This window comes from Peromyscus leucopus, chromosome 14, assembly GCF_004664715.2.
Source record: "Peromyscus leucopus breed LL Stock chromosome 14, UCI_PerLeu_2.1, whole genome shotgun sequence".
Classification (NCBI taxonomy): Eukaryota; Metazoa; Chordata; class Mammalia; order Rodentia; family Cricetidae; genus Peromyscus; species Peromyscus leucopus.
Window position 1 is genome coordinate 70,536,330 of NC_051075.1, and position 18,235 is coordinate 70,554,564.

General features: G+C 46.4%; 1 pseudogene; it reads right to left on the bottom strand.

Annotated features, from left to right (window-relative positions):
- Nucleotides 1–6,024: 6,024 nt before the first annotated feature.
- Nucleotides 6,025–15,969, bottom strand: LOC114706075 (annotated as a pseudogene).
- Nucleotides 15,970–18,235: the final 2,266 nt, after the last annotated feature.

An 18,235-nucleotide genomic window follows, 5' to 3' on the forward strand; every position in this document is an offset into this window, starting at 1 on the left:
CTAAAGAGATCAGTCCTCTTCCCTCCTCCTCTCAGTGAAGTGACTTCACACTCTTGTAACACAGGTGGTCTTGTCCTGTGTTTCTTTGCACTCTTGAGATTCCACAGTTGCTAAAGAATGTTTTCAAAAGTCATACATTGTAAAGTTCATATTTGGTTCTATAAATTAGTTCAATGGGTTTTGATAGCGTCTACTGATTGCTACACATCTTACAAAATGTCTTCTCACCCCGTGCTCTATTTCTTCATCAGTCTCTCTCCCCCATACCACCTGTCACTACTGATCTTCCTGCTGCTCCAGGCTCTTCCTTCCCTGAAGGTCTGATGGTTGGAACCCCACAGCCTGGAGACTCTCGGTTGAGTTTCTTTATCACTGCAGTATAGGTGTCAGGCCACTGCATTCTTCTATTATTTCACAGGTCAGTTTCCTCTCATTGCTTTGTCGCTTCATTGCTCAGCAATCTTTGTTGTTTGAATGCTTATCCATCTTTTGAGGGACATGGTGGCTGTTTCCAATTTTTAATGACTTTGAAGAAAACCAATAGGCCTTTGGGTACAGTGTGTGTGTGTGTGTGTGTGTGTGTGTGTGTGTGTGTGTGTGTGTGCGCGCGCGCAGAATATTTTCAGATTGATTTGGAAATATCTAAGATGGTGGTTTTTGGGTGTGGTAAGACTACATCTCAATTGGTAAGAAGCCTATGGGTTATTGTTTTAATTTCTTAGTAGTCCTTTGAAGTCCAATTCTTGGTGAAATTTGGTTTTCACCCTTTTATTGCTCATATTTTTGGTGTTTTATAGGAATTTTTTGACCTAAGCTGAGGTCATGTAAGTTTCTCCTATGGTTTATTTTAGAACTTTGATAGTTTTAGTTCTTGTGGGTATATAGATTCATTGTGAGTTAATTTTGAGTAGGATATAAGGTAGGATTTAAGCTCTTTTTCCCTCCCTGCCTCCTTGTCTTTCTCTCTTCCTTCCTTTCTTTTTCTTTCTCTTTATTCCTCACTTCCTCTTCCTCCCTTTCCCTCTCTCCCAATCCTCTTTTCCTTTTCATTTGAGTATCAAACATTCCCAGACCAGCTTGTTGAAAAGATAATTCATTCTCAATGGAATTTCCTTGGCACATTTTCTTTTTGAAAATTGAGTTTTAATGTATGAGCTTCTGTCTTAAAGATTTTATTTTAAGTGTGTCTGTGAGTGTGCGTGCATGCATGTGCGTGTGTGTGTAAGTGAGTGCAGGTATCCTCAGAAGCCAGAGGCTTGGAATCCCCTGGAGCAAGAGTTACAGGTGGTTGGGAACCACTTTATGTGGGTGCTGGGAATTGAATTCGGGTCCTCTGCAAGGGCAGCACACACTCTTAACCATTGAGCCATCTCTCCAGCCCCAGAGTTCATTTCTTATACACGTAATGCTGTGTACTTATGTTATATTTTTATCACCTGGACACAGAGTGATAAAATCCAGAGTTACCTGGGAAGAGAGAACATTAGCTGAGGAAATGCTTCCATTAGATTGACCTGTAGGCAGTTTGTGGGCAGTTCTGTAATGACGAATGTGGGAGCTTCTAACCCACACTGAGAGGTGGTGCACCTGCAGGTGGTCCTGGATTGTATAAGAAAGCAAGCTGGGCAATCCATGATGAGCAAGCCAGTGAGCCTTGATCCTCTGTGGCCTCTTGTTGTGGAATATTAGTTAAAGATGTGTTATATTCTTTTATGTTGTGGAATAGTTATTTAATGTTGCAAAGTAGTGTTGCATTCTTTTATGTTGCATTTGTTTGACTCTGTGAAGCTGTGTTACTTTGCCTGCTGAAAACACCTGATAGTCTAATAAAGAGCTGAATGGCAAATAGCTAGGCGGGAGAGGGATAGGCTAGGTTGCCAGGCAGAAAGAATAAATAGAAAAAGTGAGAAAAGGAGAAGAGGAGAATGTCAAGGGCCAGCCACCCTGCAACACAGCCAGACACAGAATAAGAAGAAAAGATAAGATACAGAAATAGAGAAAGGCAAAAGGTAGATGGGATAATTTAAGAAAAGCTGGCTAGAAACAAGCCAAGCTAAGGTTGGTCATTCATAAGTAAGAATAAGTCTCCATGTATTTATTTTGGAGCTGTGTGGTGGGCCCCTAAAGAGTAAAAAACAACTACAGCCTCTGCTTCAGTTCCTGCTTCCAGGTTACTGCCCCAAGTTCCTGCCTTGGCTCCCTTCAATGATGGGCTGTAATCAGGATATGCAAGGCAAATAAAATCTTTCCTCCTCAAATTGCCTTTGATCGATGTTTTATAGTAGCAATAAAAAGCAAATTAGGACAGAAATTGGGGTATTGATGTGACATTTTTGACCATGTTTTGGAGACTATTATGGAAGGATCCTGGAAATTTGTCCTGGAAAAGCTATTGACTGTATAGAGATCAAAGAGGTGTTGTGGGATCTAGGAAGAAGATGCTGAGAGAAATGCATATGATGGCTTGTGAAGTTTCAGAGGGAAACAAAGTATCAGGGTCATTCATGTGATTTTTTTTTATTAAGACACTGGAAATGAAACCTTTGTGATGGTTGGTCAGTTTTTTTTTTTGTTTGTTTGGTTTTTGGTCTACTTCACATAGCAATGGTTATTTGTGAAGAGGGATCCTCAGTTGAGGAAATGTCTCCATCAGATTGTGACAAACAATAGGACAACTGGAAGCTAGGGATGAGAAATCAGCTGTGATTAAGAAGAGACCAGCAGTATTGAGGTGAAATCTTGTGAAGTATTCCTCAGGGCAGCACAGAGGGGCTGTGGGCTAGATAAGGTCAAGGCTGCATCTTATTCTGGCAGCTGAGCTTGGTCATGTGTAAGAGTCTCTCACATATTGCTGGTTTTGATAGTATGAGAGCTTCAGGACTGAGGTGTTGATGGGGAGCATAAGAAGCTCAACACAATGAGAGACTAGGAGAGGCCATTGGTGAAAGTGCAGTCTCATTAGCAGTGGAGACTCCAGGATTTTAGGGGTCACGGAGAGAGGCCGAGGCTTGGTGCCAAGTGACAGGGCCAGAGTCCCCCAGCAGGCTATTGGTGAAGGTGTATCCTGCAAAGACCCCAACATTTTGGAAATGATGTCAGGACTGTAGGAAGACTACTAAGGACAGCAGAAGCTGCGGAATGGAGCCAACCTGAGCCTGTGAGATGACTTATTCTTGTTGTGAATGGCAAAGCCAGAGTTGTTAAGCTCTTTGGGACCTAGAAGACTTTGAGTGATTCCTATACATGGGACACTGAGCAACAGGATTTAATTTTCCATTCTGGCATTTGGTTTTGATTGTTTTTAGAGTGTGACTATGCTTCAAGTCTTCCCTTTTGGAATAAGAAGTATATAAATATTTTTTAAATTTTATTTTACAGAGGCACACAATTAAGAGACTTTGGATTTTTATGGAGACCTTGGATATTTTAAAAAGACTGAATCTTTAAAGACTATTAATCTTTTGGAAGTTTTAATGTGTTTTATATTGTAGTATTGAGAATAAGATGAGATCTTTGGATAAACAAGAAAGGAAAAATCATGGTTTAATAGTGATGTGTTACTTGACAAATGTTAAGTTAACAAGGGGTCAATTGTGTTGGTTAGACTTGTGTCTACTTGACACAAGCTAGAGTCATCTGGGAAGAGGGAATATCCATTAAGAAAATGCCTCTAACAGATTAGCATGAAGGCAAGTCAGTGGGGGCATTTTATTGATTAATGATTGATGTGGTGGTGTTTGGTGGTTTAAGAAAGCAGGCTGAACAAGCCATGGGAGCCCTGGTGGGTTTTTTTTAATATATAAAACTCATACTTTATAGAAATCCCATATCCTGGAATCCTTTTTATTCCAAGTCAAACTGCTAAGACTGGTTATCCTCACTGGAATACAGAAGCATAATAATATCTAAAAGCAGTAGTGAGTTAGTGAGAAGGAACAGTGGTTTTCTATCTATCTATCTATCTATCTATCTATCTATCTATCTATCTATCTATCTATCATCTACCTATCCATCCATCCATCCTTCATCTATATCATCAGTTATCTATCAATTTCTTTCCTCTATGCATCTACCCATGACCTATTAATTATCTCTGGAGCATCTATATCAATACTACCTACCCATCTATCACCTGTACCTATGTATCCATTTAGCAGCTATCAATCTCTCTGTTTAAATATGAAGGCAGATTATGTTTAAGAACCTATTTGTATCCAGTTACCAAAAACTTGGTGACGGGGAAGGTCTGTGACTAGAGATTCTGAAGTGAAGACAGGTGCAGCAGTGTTTGGGTGAGAGAGATAAAAGGCAGATATGGAGTGGTCTCATTCTGGGCATGACAGGATCCTGATGTCACAGGAAGGTAGGTAGGGGTGGATGTCAGTAGTTAATGGTTAAAGAAGTGAGGTCATCAGCTGGGGATGATCAGAGAAGAAGGGTGGGGCTGAGAGTGACTTAGAGAGGAAGGTGTGGGGAGGAGGTGAGATGAGTGTGGACAGTGGGATCATGAAAGGCCTGTAGGAGCAGAGTCATCACCCTGAGCCCAAAGGTGGCTCAGAGGTGACAGTCCTGAGTAAAGAGAGGTAATCAGTGTGCACAGTCTTTGGCCACTTCCCAAAGCTGAGACTCGAGCATGGAGCTAGATGATTTTGGCCAGGGATAAGAGCAAAAAAGCTGGGATGGAACTGATCACGGACATTAACCAAGCAAGGAGGACCTGATGGAAGATGGGGAAGTGAAACCAGAAAACTCTAGGGGTTGTGCATCCTGGTGGGGCTGAAGTGTTGTTGGAGTTGCATACAAATGGAATGAGCTGGAATGAAAGAAGGCAACTGTATGCTAAGCAGGCAGCAATATGCTAGGCAGGACACAACTACTGAGTTTCCGTCCAGCTGGAGCATGAAGTATGTGAGACTTTGGAGGAGGGGCAGCAGCTGTGGGTGACTGAAGGAACTTTTGAAGTCACTACAAGTTCCTATCAACTTGAGCTGCTCATTCACTGTTGCTTATTGGCATCAGTTGACAGCAAAGCTACCTCATTTCTCTCTCTCACAGTAAGGCAAACTGCCAGCCCTGGGATGCTCACCCATTCCTCTCAAAACTCCATCTGACACAACTGCTAGTAAGAACAGGAATCCTGTTTGTAGATCAAGACAATATGTTACAGTGTTAACCCATGCCTATGCATCCATGATGGCTGCAGAAGGGTGTCATGTCCTATGCCTGTGGAATGGGTTCTTGAATTTGGAGACACTCCTCCATTTTTATCTTTCAATTCTATGACTGCACTTTATACACAGTTGGTGCTTAATGGATGCTGACTCTAGTGACTTGTGTGAAGACATCTTCCTCATGGAGGATGGTTCCCTCTTGGAAAGAGTGTACAGGAGCAGAGCTGACTGCTGCATGAAGATGGCCTTCAAAATAACTTAAATTCCAGTAACTCCTTTCATCAAAGAGACCCAGAGACATCCCCTGCATGCTTTCCTTCTCACCCATGTGCCAAAGAAGTAGAGGCTTAGCTGACACCCTTGTGAGCCACTGGGCCATCTAGATTCCAGCAAGCAGCAATGAAAGGATGAGCTTAACCTTTCTGTTTCATAAGTATGCTCCCAGGTTGTTCTTAGCAGAGTCTCCAAGTCCCTCCCTGCCTGCTCATCCAACAACACCACTTACAACATTCTCATTTGCTGTTTTATTGAACCAATCTTCAAAGGAATAGAACTCTACTACAACCCAGATAGTGAGGGTCTTAAATAAGAATTCAGGGCCTCCAGCCCCACCCTCCCCTTGGTGCCTTCCTCTGTGGTTCTTAAAGGACATGAGGTCTGGAGCTCTCCCTCACAGATGCTCAGCCTATGTGTCTGTCTTCCTCTTTGCATAAGGCCCCCTTGAGGAGCCGATTTCACTCCACAGATTATCAAACCACACATTCATGAGCAAAGGAAGGTCAGATTCACTGCCCCCCCCCACCTTCCTGTGAGCATCATAGGCCATCCACTGTCCTAAGCTTTGGACAGTTTTCTATTTTCCAGGATTCACCACTTTCCCCATAAAGAGAAGGCTGTGGCCAGCCTCCTCCAGAATTAATAGTAGGAAGGGCCTGTTGAAGTGGAGGGAAGGGAGGAGTGGCCTGGGGAGGGACTGGAAGCTGGAAATGTCTTCCTCTTCTGCTCCATCCTCAACCACGGTCAGCTCCACCCTGTGCATTGCCTTTGGAGACAAAGGTTCACAGTGTTAAGGGAGCAAGAGCTCTGTTAACCCCTCCCTCAGCAAGTGTCACACCAACTCTTCATCTGTGTTGGCCTACGATGCCCAGAATCTAGGTCTAGCACTGTCCTGCTAGAGGTAAGTGTATGATGTTGCAGAGGTTATGATCTTTGACTCTTTATTTTTTTGAAAAGGTTTGGCATAATATAAAAAAGGCTATCAGATCCCTCCTGGTTCTCACTTATGTTTTGATTGGCATGGTACTACTTTTAGTCTTTCTCCTTTTTAAGTATCTTACAGCACATCGGGCAACAATAGGATACCACTAAGGCAACTCTTCAGGTGTTAATGGCTCTTAGACATCCAACTCATAGTCCTCCACAGGAGGCTATATATGCCTAGCTTTCTGAAATTCAAAAGGCTACTGCCTGATCCTCCTGACCTGGGGTGACTCCACAGGGATGGACACTCTTTGAGAGCTGATGGTCAATGACAGGTACGAGCTTGTTTGGCAAGCCAACATAAGAGAGGCACAGTCCAGTTGCTGAGCCTGAGGTGGGGTCAACAAGGCTAGAGCAAAGAACTCTGACTCCCACTGAGTGCCCAGATAATAAAATAAAATGGTGGACACATAGTAGGACAAGCCCATAGGGTCAAGGAAATTGGCTCAAACCAGTTAGGGTCAAGGAAATTGGCTCAAACCAGTTGCCAAGGCATGCACAAAATGTACTTCCTTATGAGCCAACCTGGAGTCGGCCTGAGGGCTTAGCAACAGGTGCTGTCAGAGGTCCTGATCATGCCTAGCTAATGAGGGGTGACTACCACGCAATGTCACCAGGTCAGGACACAGCCTGGGTGCTGGGAGGAGGGTATATAAGACCTTCCCTGTATTAAATAAACAAGTCTGCTGTTTGTCTTCCATCTGACTCCCAGTGTCTGTGTCATTGACACTGCATCTTCTCACTCCTTCCCCTGAGGGAGTCGTTAGGACCCAGCAACAATGGAGACTCATTCTGGATCTCTGAGAGTTCTGAAACACTGTGGTCTGTTCTCCACTCAGTCTGAACCACCCCCCACCTCTGGCTTTACACTGTGGCTGTTTTTCTCCCTCTGTTCCTGGCCAAGAGGCAGCCTGGCTTTCTGGCAAACAGTGTGCTTTTAGCCTCAACCATTTGTACTTCTGCAATGCTCCTGTGTCTGTACCATATTCACTGCCATGCCTCCCAGAAGGATAGCTTTCTTGTTACTTGGCCCATCTCAAGTCACTGAGTCCTGGAATTTCCACCCCAGAAATGAATCTTTTCCAGATTCTCTTTCCATTCCTACCCTTTTCTTTGAAGCCTGCCTCTGCTGTCACTCACTGGCTTATTTCTCGGGTAGTCTGCAGCATTCTCTTTCTACTGGTTCAGATTCCATTCAGTTATTTTTGCCAAAGCCCCCAATGGCCCTCAAACCCCATGTGACCTGAAGGCTAGGCGATTTAGCCAGTGGGTCCAGCATCTGTTCTTTGGGCTTCCCCTGTAACTTTGCCAGCCAGTAACTTAGCTTCCCCCCACTGCTCTGTTCCAGGAAAGCCCCCTTGTGTGGCTTGACTCCACCCTGCCCCCTGCCAACCAGATTCTGCTGCAACCTAACTTGCTAACCTCTGCAGTGTGGTGGTGGTGGGGATGATGCAGGGTAGACACAAGCCATTTTTGCAATGACACCACACTCTTGTAATCACAGGGTGCCCTCATGTCACCTGGGGGTATGAGGGCCCCCTGATGCACAGACACACCCAGCATTGGAGCACCCAAGCTCCTGGCTGTCTCCACAGCAGGGAATGAGCTTGAGAACCCACCATTTTATTTGCCCAGACCAGCCATCTCTGAGGGACAGCCAGGTCCAAGACACAGTGAGTTGTTATTCGCCATTTCGTCCTGTCCTGTGGGTGCTCATTGTCTTTCCCTGGATGAGTTAGGGAAGGGGAACCATATGAACCTTAATGGCATAAAGATCCTGGCCACAGAGTGTTAACCTACCGTGGTGACCTTCAGGGGTGCCTTTGACAGGGTGATTCCTGAGAGATCCATGTGTTCATAGAACAGATTAAGGCCACTGGTAGCATACTTGAAATGCTCCAGACGAAGAGCAACAGGAATGGAGAATTTGGGGAAATACAGCTGCCTCCTGCTGCTCAGGGAGATGAAGGAAGAAAACAGTTGAAATCATGTTGCCTAATCATCCACCCCAGTCTGCCAACTCCATGAACAAGCAAGAGCAGCTCTGTGCTGCATGTCTGCAACAGGCAGGGTGCACCAGGGACTCCTCAAGGCCATTTCCTTCCATCCTCTTGTCAATGCTGGGAGGTGGTCAGAGGGCTTGCTCAGAAGATGAGATGGGGGATCAAAGAGGCTATGAGTTTGTCCAAAGCTGAAGCATGGCACAGCTTAAAGCAAGCGTTGGAGGAATGAAGCTTGTTAACCACACCGACCTATCTTCTTCGAATGAAGGAAATGACTGTCACCTGGTCACCTGGAAGGCTGGAGTAGATGCTATTTAACGACCTGGTGGTCTTTGTGCTATTCTATGGGCCAGGCTTCCTGAATCCCCTCAAATCCTGCACCCTAATTCTGAGCTTTATCTCTTAGTAAAAAGAACCCATCCTCATGAAAGAGGTCCCATGTACTTTGCTCCTCGACCAATAGAATCTGTCCTTATGCTCATTACAAATTCTTCCTCCTTAGGTCCTTGCCCTGAGCTCTGTTTACCAGCCAATAGAATTCATTCTTGAAAGGTCACAAGTGCTTTGCTACTTTGCTGTGGAGTTTCTACATATTTTTGTCTAAAGCTTTGTTGTGATAATTGTCACATGGAAATCTTTCTCTGAAGTTTTACTGTATAAGAAAAATAAATCATGAGGTCAAACTCTAGAAGTTTTCATCCAGTGCCTGCTGACCTGAGTTTCATTCTTCATCTCCTGGTTCTCCCTGCTAGTTGTGGGGCTTGCAGGAGGTTGGGACACAAAGCCACACTTTGTTTCTAAAAGCTGAGGGTCCTTTAGCTATAGTATTACTTTTCAGAGAAGCTGTAACTGCCCTGATCCAGTTGAAAAAAAAAAAAAAGATTCTGTCTGTCTGTGCTTCAACTTAGCATAACTTCCTTTCCTCTTTCTATCTGCCCAGTCTTGGACTTCAAAGGTCCTAGGGCAGACTAAGTGCCACGTTTCCTTGTTTGTGTCTGAAAGGGACACCAGATGATCTTATATGTTCACACATTGGATCATGAGACCAAAAGAGTCTCACTCCTGGTCATGGAGAATGCCCATCAGGGGCTGGGGGAGAAGAAATGGGAGGTGCTGCTTGACTCAAGTGGGATGGATATTTTTGAATTTCCATCATGCAGCCCTGGACTTGGAGGTGTGCACACTGCACAGTGCAATCACTGTGTACTTGCAATTGCTAAGTAGAGGCTTTCCCAAGTGTTCCAGCCCCACATGCAAAATAGGTCCCATGTGGGGCAATGACTGGGCTGAGTATGGTCAGTGTTTCACTATGCCCATGCACATTATATTGCCCACCTTAATTACACACAGTATTTTCTTGTTGCTTATGTTAGGGAGGATAAAGTAAGAAATAAACATTTTTTTTTAAAAAAAAATCAAGCACTCAAAAGGACATTTGATGCCCAGCAGTCATATTGGAGGCAGTGAGGGACAGACCCAGAGATGACCATGTGTCAAAAGCAAATCTTCCTGGCTTCATCTCTGAAGTGCTTGAAACACAAGGACAGGAGTCTATCTCCCTCCACTTGGACTCCCAGGCATTGGCCCAATGGAGCTTCATGATAGCTGCAGATGCCTTCATGGATGGACAAAGCATGGATGAGCTGTGAGTCTCCCAGTTGCTTCCACAGGAGTGGCATTGAGGTGGGAGAAGTCTGGTCAGGGTGAATGCAACCTTAAGCTCCATGCAGCTAGCTCTTTCACTGTCCTGCCAGGAAGGTGTTGAATGCAATGAAGTCTCAGGCCTAAGGGCAGCTTGACCAACTCTAACCATCAGGGGACATATAGCAGCAACTAGGGACAATTTAGTTGTTATAGCTAGGGACAGAGACATTTCTGACATCTGGTAGAAACTGTGGCTATGGGTACTTCTAAGCATTTTTTGATGCTCAGGAGTCTAGCCCACAGAAGATAGAACAGCTGTGTGGACAGGGCTTGGCAGACAAGACATAGGTGATTTGCACGGTGGGGAGCTGGGGGATTCATCTGGAAGCAGCAAGACTTGCCTGGTCCAGGACTTCTCAGTCTTTCAAACGCACGCAATCCCCTGGAACCCACAGCATTTGGGGCTGTACCTGAGAGCTCAAACATCCAGAAGCAAGAGATGCTGGTCACAGGCTAGATTTTTGTATAGTTAAAGCATGACTTTATAGCAGTGGTTCTCAACCTGTGTGTCAGGACCCTTCAGGGGATAGAATGACCCTTTCACAGGGGTTGCCTAAGACCACCGCAAAACACAGATATTTACATTACAACCTGTAACAGCAGCAAAATTACAGTTATGAAATAACAAGGAAAGTAATTTTATGGGTTGGGGGTCATCACATCATGAGGAACTGTATTAAAGCATTGCAGCATTAGGAAGGTTGAGAACCACTGTTTTAAAGCATTCAGTTATTCCTGTTTTCTTCCCACTCTTTTTTTATTGTAGAGACATGAGCAAAATGATGTTAGAACAGGGCAGAGATGGGTGAGTGCCTGGAAAGTCAGCACTTTCCTTCTGGACGAGGCAGCCAGTAGAGAGACTAGCTTCTAGTTCCCAGTGGGGTCACTAACAGGTCATCCATTCATAAGTGACACAGCAGGAAGCATCCAAACAAGGGTTCCCCAGCATTGTGGTCTGCTCACAGCCTTCTTAGTGACACACTGTTACTTCCACTCTTTTTACATGTGTGCAGGTGCACATGCGCATGCACACATGTGTGGAGGTCAAAGGGGGACACAGCAGCGTTGTTCCTCGGGATCTTTCCACCCCTCCCCCCTTTTTGAGACAGGTCTCTCATCAGCCTGAAGCTCACTGTGTGGGTTAGTTTTTGTTTTGTGTTTTGTTTGGTTTTTGTCAGCTGGACATAACAAATGGTCATCTGGGAGGAGGAACCTCAACAGAGGTTGAGAAAATGACTCCATCAGATTGGCCTGGTACTAGGATTGCAAGCTCTTTTGCACATGGGTTTTGGGGGTTCAACTCTGGTTCTAATACTTACCACTTGAATCACCTTCCCACCTCCCCTCTTCACTTATAACTCCACAGGGCTTCAAAACACTGTTGTGAACTGTAAATCTCTCACAGAAAGAGGCAGTGGGCTGATACCATCGTGATGGTGGTAATGGTGGTGATGATGATGGTGATGATGGTGATGGTGGTGGTGATGGTGGTGATGATGGTGATGGTGGTGATGATGATGGTGGTGATGGTGGTAATGATGGTGATGATGATGGTGGTGATGATGGTAGTGATGGTAGTGATGATGGTGACAATGATAATGGTGGTGACAGTGATGAGTGATGGTGGTTATTTTGTTTTGTGTATTTTTTCCATCTTTGGAAGGTGTGAATGGCTGAATCCTGTTTGATAATAAGTGTGTGACCAAGTCCCAGATCCTATTTCATGCCCCAAAGACCTCTCACCCAGAGCCAAAGTGGCCATGGAAAAGGTCTTGTAGCACTGGAGAAGGGTGGGAATAGTTGAGTTCTCACCTCAGTGGTAAGGGTTGAATCCATGTGTCAAAGTTCTCCTCCAGCAGTGCCTTTTCACACTCCTCAAATTTTCCCTCATTTGGAAGAATGAAGACACCCGAGACGTTGCAGGTGCAGGGCAGCTGGAGGACATAGCTGTGCAGGTGGGGGAAATACTGTAACTGGAACCAGCCTACCCACTGCATCATGGGTACCATGACCTGGGTCCCCTTATCTGTTGAGAAGGTCCTCATTTCTGTGAGCTTTGGGTTAAAGCGATATTTCCATTTCCCTGCCAAGAGAGTCCACAGGAATCAGAGGAGCCAGCAATATTTGAGGCACATCACACTTTGTCCATCAGAGAGGTGCTAAGGCTGTACATGCCAGGAACATCCCTTGTGATAAGCCATGCAGGCACATGTGAGAGATCCTTGTTCATACTGATCTTATGAAGTAAGGGAATATAAACAACATGATTGATAAGAAAGCCAATTAGCTGGAAGGGGATATTGACTAAGGAGAGAAATAAAAGAGATAGTTACATATTCATGTCACCCCCTAGAAGGTGATGCCGATTAAAGACTTAGCAGTGCATGGGACAAGACATAGAACAGCCAGGGGAGGAACATTCTCAAGAGAAAAAATTGACACATGAAACAGCCCAGTGGTGAGAATGCCTTGTTTTAGGGACATAGGGAAGATGTGTAGCTAGAATGGAAAGGGAAGAGACTGAGAGTAAGAGGTGAGGCCAGAGAGGGCAGGCGTCAACCAGTACCTAGGTTAACTGTGGAAGTAATAGGTCTCTTAAGGATACCTGTGAACATCAGTGAGGCACTATAAGCAAAAACCTGTATACATCTGTTTCAATATCATAGTGAAACTCTACCAAGTCAGAGAGTATCCTTTTCCCTGGTATCTGCAGAAGCAACTAGAACGCAGTCCTGTGGTCTTAGAGCCAAGAAGTTATACAGCTCAGTCTCCTGTGAGCTGTGTTTCTGGCTTCTTTCCCTACAACTGAGGTTCTGGTCAGGACTTGGGTGGTCAGTTCTTCAGCGCTAGGCTGAGCCCAACAGTGCTATGGATACACTGAACTTTGGAGCTCCAGCTGGGGCCAGAGACACTGGGGAGGACTAGGAAGCAGACTTTCTTGCCTTTAATCCTGACCGGATAAAAGGTGGCAAGGGTGAGCGTTTTACAGAAGAACCCACCCTTCCATACAAAGCAGCCCACAGTCTCGGGAAAAGTAATCAGAAAGTCATGAGAGTTACTGAGAGAAATGAGGAGTGACCTCAGAAACAAGTTGTTCCCTTTAGCAGCTCAAAACTGTCCACTTTCTGGGGTTCTAAGTGCCCAACCCAAGCCTGCACCTCTCCAAGTGCCAGCCCCATACCTGCCAGCTGCCTGGCCACTGCCATCCAAAATCTTAAGAAGCAGCTCAAACTCCATGTACCAAACAGGGCTTGTTTTTCTCCACAGCCACCCCCTTAGAGTAGTGATGGGAAGGGTCCCCAGATAAAAGACAGGATGCCCAGTGACATCTGAATGTCTGAGGGACAACAATTTTTAAATCTATGTGACATCTTATGGTCCTTCGCTTTCTTCCTAAAGCTGACAATCTCTCCTGGGGAGCTTGTCAGTGAAGACTTTCTGAAGCCTGAGCCGGAGCCCTGAAGAAGGAAGAGAGGAGGAAGGAGCAAAGCCATTCACATGACAGAGGTGACATCAGCCAGACTAACAGTGGCAGCGGTCATGTAGCTCAGGAAGGGCTGATATTTCAAGCAGCCTGTGGTGCTTTGGGAGAAAGGAAGGGTAGGGAGGGCAACAGAGATGGGGTGGGAGAGAGGGCCCTGGGAAGTCAAGTTGAAGACAGAGTCATTAAGAAGCAATTGCTGCTGGGTACAGGGACACACACTTGGAGTCCCAGGACATGGGGGGCCGAGGCAGTAGCATTACAAGTCCCTCCCCACAAAGAGAAATAAAGAGGAAAAATGCAGGCACAATCATAATAAGTTTGGTAAGAGTTCATGTAACTTGGTAAACTAAACAAGACTAGTGGCCGTGGTTGGGGCAGTGGTCAGATTTAGCATGTGATGTGGGGAGAAAAGAGACCCGTGGATGAGGGAACATCAAGGTCCTGGCTTGGGCTGGAACCAGAGCAATTTATTGAGCCTTGAAGAAAAGGATTGGGAGAAAGGGACTTCCTGGGTGAAGGAAATGCTTCTGTTTGCAACATGCCAAGCCCAGGCTGCTCCATTCGGAAGAAGGTAATCAGGTGGTTGGCCGGCACAGGGAATGGACATGGAGTTGGGAGCCTTCCTACACAGGAAGGTTGTAGGCAGCTTACATGGCCCAGCTCCCTGGAGGGAAGGCCCTAGGGCAGAAAAAGAGAACAGGGAAGGAACTCCATGGTGTGTCAGCATTGTGATGAGTTCACAGGACAGGGAAATGCACCACGGTTGGGCAGAGGAGCAGAAAGGCCATGCTGAACTACAAGTGGCCTGTGGGATGGCCAGCAGAAGAGCCACTGGCAGCCAGCCAGGCAGGTGTGGAAGGCCAAGGTACCCTTCTGTGTGGTGGATTCAAGGCAGCTGGATGAAACAGTTTGAGGGAAGATATATAACCCCCGCCCGCCCCCCAGAGCTAAGACAGAGCTAAGACTTGTGTGAAGTAGAATGGAAGGCACTTTGGCATTGCGCCAGGGCTGGCTTCCAGAGGTGTGGGCTCGGCAGTCACACAGGGCCCTCTCGGTGGCTTAGTGTCTGCCATCACCACTGGGATGTGATTTTAGAGCAGAGGGCCTTCCTTGCATTTGTCACTGAGTCCTAGCAGGAATGTAGCAGGTCCTGGATTGAGATGCCTTGTCCTGAAACTGAGCTGTAGCAAGGAGGAGGGAGTGGGGCCTATATCTATAAAAGGAGCTTCGGGTTCCAGAAGAGAGAGGTAAAGGATGGAAGAAAGGAGCAGGATAAGAAGAAGGAAGTATAGGAGATGCCCAAACAAGTAGTCCAAGAAAAGGAGAGGCAGTATTTGTCTGGGGCAAAAATGGCTAACTTTCCAATAACTAGAATAGATCTAAATTGTTCTCACCTCCTGGACCCTAAGTGAAGTATTCCTCAAGACCTTCCTAAGGACTCAAAGGCCTAGATGATACTGAGGAGATTTGAGAGATAGAAATAGAGATAGATAGATAGATACATAGATAGATAGATGATAGATAGATAGATAGATAGATAGATAGATAGATAGATAGATAGGAAAGGATTAGGGAGAGGACTCAAGAGGCAGGTATCCAGAGGTGGGCAAGAGTAGGAAGCTGCCCCAAGCCAAAGGAGCAGAGAACATCTGGGAAGATCTAGAGGAATGGAGGACATCTTGAGTCAACATGGGCCTGCTAAGGCTTCATCCGAGGCTCACTGGCCTTTAAAGAAATTGTTATTGGCCAGAAACAAGTTAGGTAGTAGCTTTAGATCCCTCGGCAGCCTCTTAACTTCCAGTGGGTCCCATGGGTCCCGAGTTAAGCTGCTTGTGGGCTAACTCGTAGTCCCCTAAGGAGACGAGGATGACATCACTGTTGTAAGAGCTCTGGGTGAGTGTAAGAAACTTCAGTTCTGGCTTTAGTTTCTTGTCCATAAACAGCAAACTGCCAGTGTGGACCCTGCACTGCTCGGCATGCAACAGAGCACCCAGGTGCTTTCCGCAGCACATGGCTGCTCTAGTGTCCAGGTCTTTCGTGACTCTGAAGCCCAGATCCTACAGAACCAGGTGGCGGACTTCTGGCTCCTCCTGGAAGGCCAGCAGTGTGAGGGGCACAGTAATACTGAGTGGAGAAAAGAGGATGTTTTTGCTTTCTCCAGTCACTGGCGGCCGCCTATACAGGCTCAAGGCAAATTTTTGGTTGTTGAAGATGGGGGTGGTGCCCTTCGAATCACTGGTGTTGGTGACATCCTTTGAGTCAATGGCATTGGTGGTGTGCCTTCGTCACAGGCATGGGGCACCAGCTCAGCTACCAGCAACCCGAGGGACAGAATGGAGAGTACCATCCTAGATAAAGAAAGCAGTAGGGCCATTCAGTTTGGCCCTATGGCCCAACAAGACCCAAAGCTCCGATGGTTTCTTGCTGCTCTTCAGGGGCCTTAGGTTGTCTTTCGTTGGGAGGGGCTGGGAACTCTAAGGGACTGGCAAGATCTTGGGCACAGCCAGGCTTGAGAGGCTGACAGATCAGAGCCTGCCTCAATCAACCTCTGCCCCTCCCAGGGGAGGCCCCAGGTCTGAGCAGAGGTCAGAACACCTGCCCACGAACTATGCCAGGCCTGCTACAAGAGCAGACTCGGGGGAAGTCGACAGATATCCAACCAACTGTAGACCATAGCAGATCCTCTACGACTGCTCCCTATGGAGTTGAACTATGACCTCTGTGTATATGTTCTCAATATGTGCTTAATACTGAGTAAAGTTCAGCTTTCCACCTACTCACCTGAAACCTCTCTGCCAGTTGCTGTCCAGGTGCCTGATTTTGTCCCTCTCCGCCCTGCTTGTCCCTTGGAGTCTGAGGTCTTGGGACTGGGCTCCACCTCTTCTGTAACCCATGCCTTGTTCTTGAGTTTGGCAGGAGAAGGAAGGCTGGTAGAGCTTACATTCCCTGGTTGGTGCAGCGCCACCCTCCAGCATCCTTCAGCCACCCAAGAAAGCCCTTCTCCAGCTCTTTCCAGATGTTCTCCATTCCTTCAACGTGGGGCGGTTTCCTACTCTTACCTACCCTGTGGATTACCTCAGGATGCCTCCTTCTTGAATTCTCACTCTGACTCTTTCAATCCCCACCCACTAATCTACTCAGCATAGTCTTGTCGTTTCAGTCATCGAGAGGACTCTGAGCAATATATCATTTATCCCTCAAGCCCTGCCAAAACTTGGGCCCAGGGAGGTCAGGCGGCCTCCTCTGGGCCTACAGGCGGTTAGTGGCAGAGCCAGGTTTCTAACACAGCCTGTGTCCCCAACAATGAAGCTTTGTTTTCTCTTTCACAGTCACTCCCATTCAGAACAGGTGTCCCTCTGTACTAAGACCCTCTGAAAACTAGTTTTCCAGGCCCTGTAATAGGTTGCCCTGCAAGGCTGGGTATCCTAGGAGCTGACCCTAACAGTGGTCTCTGATCATTTAGAGGGCCATATCACCAGGGACAGACCTCAGGCCAGAGGAAAGTAAGTTTTACTTACAAGACATACAGTGTGAGTCTGATATACACACAGTTGCCCCAGGCAGAAGAGTGAGGGGAAAGCAAACATTTCTTGCCAGTCCAGACAGTCATGGCCACACAGCAAGGACAGCATGTACCCTCCTTGGGCAACTGTTTCAGCCTCAATGCAGTGCTCACTGGAGCATGGGGAACATGGAGGTCCGTGACTGCTGAGCCAGCCTGATGTGGAAAACGGTCATGCAGTAGGTCACGGCAAGAAGCAAGAAGAGGGGTACCCTGGGGCATCTTCTCTCCTATCCCAGCCAGCCAGCCAGCCTTCCATCCACTCACACCTGCTTATGTCTGACCATGGCTGGGCACTGAGAAGGGATTAGAGAAAAACAGGCCCGGTCACTCTTTCCAATAAACTAGGTATCATTTGGGAGCATGCGTCCCTGCTGTGTCCACCCTCAAACACTTCTAGGACTGTGGTAAGGGCATGTGATCACCTCTGGACTGGATGAAAGAACTATTCCTTGTGGTCAGACTCTTGGCGAGATGTTTCTGGTTCTTGCTGTCTTAGCCAAAGAATTGAAAGTTGGCACACACAGGTGTGCAAAGACACATGAGTGTGCAAAGCAACACAATAATTTTATTTCGGGAGAAGCCATTGTGAAGATTATAGAGGGATACACAATTAAGTTTGACAGTGGGTCACAGGAGTGAGAGTACTCAAGGGCCACAGGCTGTCGGCTGGAGTCTCATTTTGTGGGGTCTAAAGGAGGATGGAGCTGGTTACTCAGGGGTCTAGTTTGGGTGGTTGTTTAATTTGACTGGTGGATTAGGTCATGCATTCATTTTTTTCCCTACTGCTCATGTTTCTTTCCATATGCATATGATTCCATATGCATGCTCAATTATGCATATGCATAAGACGGTGAATAGGGTATAAGGACGCAACTCTCAGAATTCAGCTAGCATTCACTAAGATGAAGCCTTCTTCACCAGGAGGCTCTAAGCTGAACACAAAGGAAGATAGGACATTCACAATCAGAAAGCAGGTACAGGAAATGCTGGCTAAGTGACGTCAAATAGTTCCCTCGGTGGCTCCCCAGCCCCATGTATTCCCATGGCA